The sequence below is a fragment of the Mesoplodon densirostris genome, chromosome 5, assembly GCF_025265405.1.
Source record: "Mesoplodon densirostris isolate mMesDen1 chromosome 5, mMesDen1 primary haplotype, whole genome shotgun sequence".
NCBI lineage: Eukaryota > Metazoa > Chordata > Mammalia > Artiodactyla > Ziphiidae > Mesoplodon > Mesoplodon densirostris.
Window position 1 is genome coordinate 81,791,222 of NC_082665.1, and position 10,380 is coordinate 81,801,601.

Here is a 10,380-nt window from a genome sequence, read left to right on the forward strand (position 1 = left end):
GGGGACCCATAGGATATCAGAATGGTGATAAGGGCTATGGAGAAAAAGAAAGAATGGGAGGACCAGGAATGTGAGGTGGGGGGTATGTGGTATAAAATAAGGTGTTTAAGAAGTCCACCTGAAGACTCAGTCCCCCCTACCCTCACCCCTGCATTAGCTGAGCACCCAAGAGCCATGGCTGCTGGTACATTAGGAGCCCACCAAAGAAAGTGACAAGTCGCCTGACCCCAGGAAGTGGCCAGCTCAGGAAGCCAGGCTGGTGTGCATCCCCTCCCTCCCTAAAAAGAGTTTCCTCATCTGATGAGTGGAGCTGGTTCAGCCCAAGTCTAGGGCAGTCGAGAGAGTTCAAGCTTGGGGAGGAAATGGGGGTCAGGAGAAGATTTGTTTAGACGGAGGCAGGTCCCCTGGCAGCATCTTGGGGGGAAAAGGGACATCTAGCTCCCCAAGAAGAGCTTTGGCAAGGCCACAATAGAAAGTGAAGGTCCTGGGCCAAGAGGGCTGGGGCCAGGACTGGGTGTGGATCCCTGCTGGGAACTGGAGTGTCAGTGAGGAAGGGGGGCAGACGTCAGGTCATTGGAATGGACTGGGAGGGACAGCTGTGTTAGTGTGAGCACATGGGGGCACAGGCCCCACCCCTCTGGGCACCAGGCTACACTGGGGACAGAAGGAGGAGAACTCAGGGTCAGGACCTTTCTGCTGGAGCAGAGGGTTGGTGTAGGGTGGCCAAGTTGTAGGGGCTTTGGGAACTGAGCCAAGGGGTTTGTGTTTTTCTCAGATCTGCTAACCCTGGCTAAGGTTGACCTGCCTGTTCTCTCATCTGTATAAGCACCACGGTATTTTTAACCACGAGACAAATAACATGGAGATAAATTATGAGTCTAATGGGAGGGAGCTAAGGAGGGTGAAATGGCAAGGAATCCCCAGCTTTTTATGTTGAAAGCATAAATCCAAATAGAAACCAAGCAGAAAGAGACTGAAGTCTCTGGGGAGGAGAAAAGTACGTACAGTAAACACTGACCAGCACAGTGTGCCCTGCTGTAGGAACGCCAGGGTCAGAACAGCGTGTCACGTTGCCACTTTGATCGTGGGATTTGGATCAGAGAGAACGTGGGATTTGGACTTTGCTCTGGGTTTGGCTGTCTGCCGCCTGTTGGCTGCGTGACCTTGGGTAAGTTCCTTTCCCCTCTGAGCCTTCCTTTCTTCATTGGTGTAGCTGGAGCCTGCATTCTGGAGCCTGCACTGGGATTCAGTCCCATCTGCTGAGCTAGTGGGGAAACCCCAGGGGTCAGAGTGGCTGCCAGGAGCCCAGCATGGTGAGCTCGCCAAGGGGCAAAGCATCCAGGTCCAAGAAGGGAGTAGGTTTGAGTACACTGTGCTAACAGCAGCTAATCTATTCTGGGCCCTACCCCAAGTCTGATTCCTGGGCTAAGCCATCTCTGAAAGCTAACAGATTGTTTGCAGAGGTACAAGCTCACCGTAATGGGGACCCCAGAAACGAGCATAACAGGGAGAAAGGTGTCTTCTCCACAGTGCAGTCTTGCCTGGACGAAGAGGCAGCGCAGGGAAAGGGGTGGGACCTGGGACCCAGCCATTGATTTGTTGGTGAGAACGGGTAAGACATCTTACCCCAGGGGCTCCCCAAATGTACAAGAGGGAAGGCGCTTTGCTGGGATTAAGTTCTGTGTAAGAGATGGTGGTAACAAACTAATATCTGGATTATTAGTCTTGATGTGGCTTCATTTGTCACATACGTGGTGAGGGAATCTTGGTTAATACCTATCCCTTGGAGATTGCACAAGCTGTCCCCAGGCCTGAGCCTGGACACGGTGAACGCACAGCAAATGTCAGATTATCTGCAGAAACCACCTAGGAACCCTTGGGCCCCTTGGAGGACTGTTTGGGATGACCCCTGGTGCGTTGGAGTGTTGCACAACATTCCCATGGCAAAGATTTGTAATCAAAACGTAACCTAATGTATATTTTTGAGCACCTGCTACGTGCCAGTGAGGTATACATGCTAAGAGGGATTTGAATTCTTTTTTTTCTCAGCACTTTACAAAATACTTTGACATGCATTTTATTCACATTGGTCTTTATAACAACCTAACGATGTAGGATCCCCATTTACAGCTGGGAAGACTGAGTTTCAAAGAGGATAAGTAATTTATCCATAATAACCCAACAAATAAGGGGTGTAGCGGGGCTCAAACCCATCCTTTCTTTGGTGGGAAGCTGAGACCAAAGAGATGAAGGAATGAGGGGAAAACCCAGCAAATAATAAAACCTGAGTTTCTGATGGGAAGAGCTGGAGAAGTCAGCGGGGACTGGAGCTGGACCTGACCAGGGGTGGAGGCGGGGGGGACGGTGTGTAGGATGGAGGCTGTGTGTGGGGATGGCTGGGCTCCCGGGGACCTTGCCTGTGCCCCTGGAGCTGCCCCTGACTTATCACACTTCACAGAGAATTCTTTTTTTTTTTTTTTTTTTGCGGTATGCGGGCCTCTCACTGCTGTGGCCTCCCCCGTTGCGGAGCACAGGCTCCGGACGCGCAGGCTCAGCGGCCATGGCTCACGGGCCCAGCCGCTCCGCGGCATATGGGATCCTCCCAGACCGGGGCACGAACCCGTATCCCCTGCATCGGCAGGCGGACTCTCAACCACTTGCGCCACCAGGGAGGCCCACAGAGAATTCTTAAGGAAGCTTTCAAGAGGAAACTGCTGCTGCCCACTCCTGTCAAGTCTCTTTGCTCCTGTCTTTCTGTCTGAGCGTACAAACCACCTCTCCCGACTTCAGCGACTGCTGGTCTTGGGCTCTGTATACTGATCATTTCTAATTTTTCCTGGAGGATTATTTATGACATTCTAAAAGCAAAACCACATACTGAAATGTGCCAATATTAGAACATTAGTGAGCCAGAAATGATGCTCATTTCAAATAGCAGGGGGAGCGGGAGAGACGTGAAAAGGAATGCGCCTCTGTGGGTCAGACTCTGTGCTGGTAACTGTGACATTCGTGATCTCTTTCAATATTCATTACTATGCAACGTGGAAGAGCGTATCAATTCCACTTTGGCAGTCGAGGAAACATTCAAGAAGTGCTGTAACTTGGCCAAGGTCATGCAGCTAATAAGTGGCGAACCTATGATTTGAATCCAGGTCTGACTTCCAATAAACCACAATTTACAGCCTGTGGAATTCAGGTGGAATCAAGAGAGGATGAATAAACACAGTTTACCGGACAGTAAAACTCTTGACCCTGCTTTTTATTAATTCAAGTTTACAAACAATGCAGTTTCAAAATGACCAGCTTCCAGAGAGTTCTTAAATCAGTGAAGTACTCAGAATTCATAAAATCCCAACAATTAGAGCTTGACGCTGCCTGAGATGCCACTAGAGGACCTGACACGGAGGTGACTGATTCTACCTATGAACTTTCAATTTTGAGAGTGTCCTATCAAAAACGGGGCCCCTGTTGCACTGGGTAGAGGATGTGGTAGAGATTCTCAGATAAACCTGATTTCTTTAAACGCTGTTTAGGACATGTGCCAAAGTTTGACACATCCTAATCACTTTACTTTCTTTGGCAGCTCCAACCTTGACGAGAGAGTAGGAAATACGTCTCCCCTTTGACAGGAACAATGTGTGACATGAAAGACCTCAGATGCTGTGCAGGTTTGTGACGGTTCTTCAGAAGAAAGCACCTCCTGCCTGTTCTGTTCAATGCCAGTCCAGGTGAGTCACTGCCAGCCAAGCAAGTATTTTAAGACATGAAGAATCTAAGCCAGAACCAGCAAAGAAAGGTGAAGGATGGATTATCGCCATTCGCTTTGATGGTTGTCACGGTGCTGGGAAAACCTTTTCCGGTTAGGGTCCGGCTCACTGCTGTTTTGCTAGTGGCCACCCAGACACGGGTGTGGGACAGGGCGTGTGCACACACACCTGCAGCAGACTCCCACTCTAGAGGCTCACGTTGGTTGGGTCGTGGTTAATTGGCTGTGCTCGTGCGAATGGTAAATCCGCGACCGACATCAGCTTGCGGGGAGCCAGTGTGACCCCACCTCCCGCGACATCACTGGATGTTTTGGAGAAGAGTCCGTGGATGCAGGAACTACCTCACTCGCTGCTCCCTGCTTTAGCATGTGGCTCTGGAAAATGCCCCATCGCTGTCTCTTAATTACGATCCAAGGCTCAGGTCTTCTGCTAATCTGAGGAGCAAGGGAGAGCTTCCAGGTCTCCAGGAGCTGGGGAGAGGGGCAGGGGTGCTGCGCACAGGAAATGACTGGAGCCTGAGGTCAGGCTGCACCCTGGCACTGCCTGGGAGGACGGCCTCCTCTGATGGCACCTACGCTGCCTGTCTGTGCTGAAGGGGACGCCGAGGCTCTGAGTAGGCTCTATGTTGCCCTGTAGGATGACCCACACTATAAGAGCCATCAGGATGCACTGTGCTCTCCCCTCCAACTTCCCATAGGGCTGCCCCTCTCTCTCCAGCTCCTCTTTCGCCCATTTTTGGGGTGGGGTGTCAGAGTTGGGGGAGGAGACTGCAGGGGGTGTGGGGATGGGGTGGGAGCTACCATGCTACCTGACTTTTCCTGAATCTCTTTAATTAAACTAAGCCTTTATATACGTGTAAAAAACAAGCAAGCACCATACCTGGGGCCTGCAATCCCCTCGCCCAGATTCTGATTCACAGGCTAGGGGGGCAACCTTATTTTTATTAAGGGCCCAAGTGATTGGACTCTAGGTGATCCTGGACCACACTTCGAAAAACACTGGGGCAGGAATGAGCCAGCATGTGTATGGGGTACAGCTAGGTAATTCATCTAGTGTCTTAAAATAGTGGCAGGGGCTGAATTGTGATCCACAACCCCAAATTCATATATTGAAGTCCTAACCGCTGGGACCTCAGAATGTGACTGTATTTGGAGACAGAGACTTTAAAGAGGTAATTAAGTTAAAATAAGGTCTTTAAATGAGCCCTAATCCAATATGACTGGTGTCCTTATAAGAAAACGAGATTAGGACACAGGCATGCACAGAGGGAAGACCATGTGAGGGCACAGGGAGAAGGCAGCCATCTGTAAGCTAGAGAGGGGCCTCAGAAAAAAATACCTGCAGACACCTTGATCTCAGACTTCCAGCCTCCAGAACCGTGGGAAAACAAATCTCTGTTGTTTAAGCCACCCTGTCTGTGGTACTTTATTATGGCAACCCTACCAAACTAATACAAATAGGAGAGCTGGTTTCACTGAATAATCCTCTCAAAAGGTAGAGAGTGCTTCAGCTTACTGTATAAACAAGGCTAGTTTTAAGGACCAAAGGACATGAGTTCCAGCCCTGGTGTGTCAGAGGTGGCTCAGGCTACACAGAAAGCACAGCTTCGAGTGTCATACATGCCTGCACTCAGTGGCCAGAACCTTCTCTCCTGGTTACCACCTGAGTGGTTTAAACAAGACAGTCATTATTTTTTTTAAATTATTTTATTTAAAATATATGCAAATAGTGCTTACTGTGTGCCAGGTAATGTTCTAAGCACTGTGCAAATATTAACTCATTTAATGCCCATTACAGCCCTGTGATAGACAGATAGATAGATAGACAGACAGACAGCAGGTTCACGATCACTTGATTCAAAATATTCAGGGCTTCTTTCTCTAGTTGCTTTAGGTGTAGGGTTAGATTGTTTATTTGAGATTTTTCTTGAGGTGAGACTGAACTGCTATAAACTTTCCTCTTAGAACTGATTTTGCTGCGTCCCATAGGTTTTGGGTCATCGTGTTTTCATTGTCATTTGTTTCTATGTATTTTTTTATTTCCTCTTTTATTTCTTCAGTGAACAGGAACAGTAGGAAGAAGAACAAAGAAATGCCAAGTCAGTAGAAGGAAAGAAATCAGAAAGAACAGAGCAGAAATAAATGAAATACAAATGAAGAAAACAATAGCAAAGATTAATAAAACTAAAAGTTGGTTCTTTGAGAAGATAAACAAAACTGATAAAGCCTTAGCCAGACTCATCAAGAAAAAAAGGGAGAGGATGCAAATCAATAAAATTAGAAATGAAAAAGGAGAAATAACAACTGACATCACAGAAACACAAAGGATTATAAGAGACTACTACAAACAACTATATGCCAATAAAATGGACAACCATGAAGAAATGGACAAATTATTGGAAAGATACGATTTTCCAAGACTGAACCAGGAAGAATTAGAAAATATAAACAGACCTATCACAAGTAATGAAATTGAAACTATAATTAAAAATCTTCCAACAAACAAAGGTCCAGGACCAGATGGCTTCACAGGTGAATTCTATCAAACATTTAGAGAAGAGCTAACACCCATCCTTCTCAAACTCTTCCAAAAAATTGCAGAGGGAAGAACACTCCCAAATTCATTCTACGAAGCCACCATCACCCTGATACCAAAAGCAGACAAAGATATCACCAAAAAAAGAAAATTATAGACCAATATCACTGATGAACATAGATGCAAAAATCCTGAAAAAGTACTAGCAAACAGAATCCAACAGCACATTAAAAGGATCATACACCATGATCAAGTGGGATTTATCCCAGGGATGCAAGGATTCTTCAATATATGCAAATCAATCAATGTGATACACCATATTAACAAATTTAGGAATAAAAAACATATGATCATCTCAATAGATGCAGAAAAAGCTTTTCACAAAATTCAACACCCAGTTATGATAAAAACTCTCCAGAAAGTGGGCATAGTGGGAAGCTACCTCAACATAATAAAGGCCTTATATGACAAACCCACAGCAAACATCATACTCAATGGTGAAAAACTGAAAACATTTCCACTAAGATCAGGAACAAGACAAGGATGTCCACTCTTGCCACTTTTATTCAGCATAGTTTTGGATGTCCTAGCCATGGCAATCAGAGAAGAAAAAGAAATAAAAGGAATACAAATTGGAAAAGAAGAAGTAAAACTGTCACTGTTTGCAGATGACATGATGCTATACATAGAAAATCCTAAGATGCCACCAGAAAACTACTAGAACTCATCAGTGATACAAAATTAATGAACAGAAATCTCTTGCATTCCTATACACTAAAAAGGAAAAATCAGAAAAGAAATTAAGGAAACAGTCCCATTTACCACTGCAACAAAAAGAATAAAATACCTAGGAATAAACCTACTTAAGGAGGTGAAATACCTGTACTCAGAAAACTATAAAACATTGATGACAGAAATCAAAGATGACATAAACAGATGGAGAGATATACCATGTTCTTGGATTGGAAGAATCAAGATTGTGCAAATGACTCTACTACCCAAAGCAATCTACAGATTCAATGCAATCCCTATCAAACTACCAATGGTAGTTTTTGAACATGGTAGAATTTGAACAAAAATTTTTTACAATTTGTATGGAAACACAAAAGACCCTGAATAGCCAAATCAATCTTTTTAAAAAAATTTATTTATTTATTTATTTATTTATTTATTTATTTTTGGCCATGTGGGGTCTTCGTTGCTGCGTGCAGGCTTTCTCTGGTTGCGGCGAGTGGGGGCTACTCTTCATTGTGGTGTGTGGGCTTCTCATTGTGGTGGCTTCTCTTGTTGCGGAGCACAGGCTCTAGGCGTGCAGGCTTCAGTTGTTGTGGCACTCGGACTTAGTTGCTCCGTGGCATGTAGGATCTTCCCAGACCAGGGCATGAACCCATGTCCCCTGCATTGGTAGGCAGATTCTTATCCACTGCACCACCAGGGAAGCCCAAGCCAAAGCAATCTTGAGAAAGAAAAACGGTGCTGGAGGAATCAGGCGCCCCAGCTTCAAACCATACTACAAAGCTACAGTAATCAAGACAGTGTGGTACTGGCACAAAAACAGAAATATAGATCAATGGTACAGGATAGAAAACCCAGAGATAAACCAATGCACATATGGTCACCTAATTTACAACAAAAGAGGAAAGAACAAACAGTGGAGAAAAGACAGCCTCTTCAATAGGTGGTGCTGGGAAAACTGGACAGCTACATGTATAAGAATGAAATTAGAACACTACCTAACACCATACACAAAAATAAACTCCAAATGGATTAAAGACCTAAACGTAAGACAAGATACTATAAAACTCTTAGAGGAAAATATAGGCAGAACACTCCATGACATAAGCCACAACAAGATCTTTTTTGACTTACCTCCTAGAGTAATAAAAATAAAAACAAAAATAAACAAATGGGACCTAATTAAACATAAAAGCTTTTGCACAGCAAAGGAAACCATAAACAAGATGAAAAGACAACCCTCAGAATGGGAAAAAATATTTGCAAATGAAACAACAGCCAAAGGATTAATCTCCAAAATATACAAACAGCTCATGGAGCTCAATATCAAAAAAACAAACAACCCAATCCAAAAATGGTCAGCCAACCTAAATAAACATTTCACCAAAGAAGACATACAGATGGCCAAGAGGCACATGAAAAGATGCTCAACATCACTAATTATTAGAGAAATGCAAATTAAAACTACCATGAGTTATCACTCACACCAGTCAGAATGTCCATTATCAAAAAATCTAGAAACAATGCTGGAAAGGGTATGGTGAAAAAGGAACCCCCCTGCACTGTTGGTAGGAATATAAATTGATACAGCCACTGTGGAGAACAGTATGGAGGTTCCTTAAAAAACTAAAAATAGGGCTTCCCTGGTGGTGCAGTTGTTGAGAGTCCGCCTGCCGATGCAGGGGACACGAGTTCGTGCCCCAGTCCAGGAAGATCCCACATGCCGCAGAGTGGCTGGGCCCGTGAGCCATGGCCGCTGAGCCTGCGCGTCCAGAGCCTGCGCTCCGCAAGGGGAGAGGCCACAACAGTGAGAGGCCCGCATACCGCAAAAAAAAAAACAACTAAGAATGGAACTACCATATGACCCAGAAATTCCACTACTGGGCATATACCCTGAGAAAACCATAATTCAAAAAGAGACATGTACCACAGTGTTCATTGTAGCACTATTTACAATAGCCAGGATATGGAAGCAACCTAAATGTCCACTGACAGAGGAATGGATAAAGAAGATGTGGCACATATATACAGTGGAATATTACTCATCTATAAAAAGAAACGAAACTGAGTTATTTGTAGTGAGGTGGATGGACCTAGAGTCTGTCATACAGAGTGAAGTGAGTCAGAAAGAGAAAAACAAATATGTATGTTATTATTGTATACTATGTATGTATATAGTATGATCTTATGTATGTTAACACATATATATGAAATCTAAAAAAAACAAAGTGGTACTGATGAACCTAGTGGTAGGGCAGGAATAAAGACATAGATGTAGAGAATGGAGTTGAGGGCACGGTGGGGAGGAGGAAGCTGGTTGAAGTGAGAGTAACATCGACATATATACACCACCAAATGCAAACTAGATAGCCAGTGGGAAGCAGCAACATAGCACAGGGAGATCAGCTTGGTGTTTTGTGACGACCTAGAGGGGTGGGAGGGAGGCTCAAGAGGGAGGGGATATGGGGATATATGTACGCATATGGCTGATTCAGTTTGTTGTACAACAGAAACTAACACAGCATTGTGAAGCGATTATACTCCAGTAAAGATGTATCCAAAAAAAAATATTCAAGGCCAGCAGTGTTTGGTGTGTCAGAACTTGGGGACTTGAGAAAGCAAATGCATTGCATGTACTGTAGGCTGCATAATATCCTGTAGCATCTGTAACAGCATCCTGTAATCAAATGTACTCATATTTCTGTAGTGAGATGTATATAGTGCATAAATAAAGTAGCCTCATGTAACTCACGACAGGTTTCTCTAGCAAATGAGTTTATTTCAGATCAGGTTTTGCTGCCAAATGAGTTATAAATTTTGGCATTCGGAACTTTTAAGGTTTTGAAATTATATTCTCCCTATTTCTTCAGATGAAGACACTGAGGCACAGGGAGGTGAAACAGTGTCCCACAATCATTAACTCACAGGAGGTAAGGCTGGGCCACCAACCTGGGCAGCCTGGCTCCAAACTCCAAGCTCTTCACAACCACCTGGCTGTGCCCCTCGGTGCTGCCCACTTCTTGAGCAGGGCCTGACGCATCCGTAGAATACGGATCATGACAACCTTGCAGCCTTGCTCTGAGGACCAGATACAATGTAAGTAGAGTTCTGTTATGGGTTGAATTGTGTCCCCCCGCCAAATTCATTTGTTGAAGCTTTAACCCCAGTACCTCTGAATATAACCTTATATGGAAATAGGGTCATTGCAGATACAGTTAGTTAAATGAAGATGAGGTCATTAGGGTGGGCCCTACTTCAGTCTGACCTGTGTCCTTATTTAAAAAAAGAAATTTGGACACAGACAGGCATGTGCTCAGGGAGAACGCCAGGTGAATGTGAAAGC

At 44.7% G+C, this 10,380-nt stretch overlaps 1 long non-coding RNA gene across 1 annotated transcript; it reads left to right on the forward strand.

The window, feature by feature from the left end:
- Nucleotides 1-980: 980 nt before the first annotated feature.
- On the forward strand, nt 981-10,018 carry LOC132491409 (uncharacterized). The gene is made up of 3 exons (XR_009532661.1): nt 981-1,168; nt 3,584-3,728; nt 9,908-10,018. It is a non-coding gene; the product is annotated as an uncharacterized LOC132491409 (long non-coding RNA).
- Nucleotides 10,019-10,380: the final 362 nt, after the last annotated feature.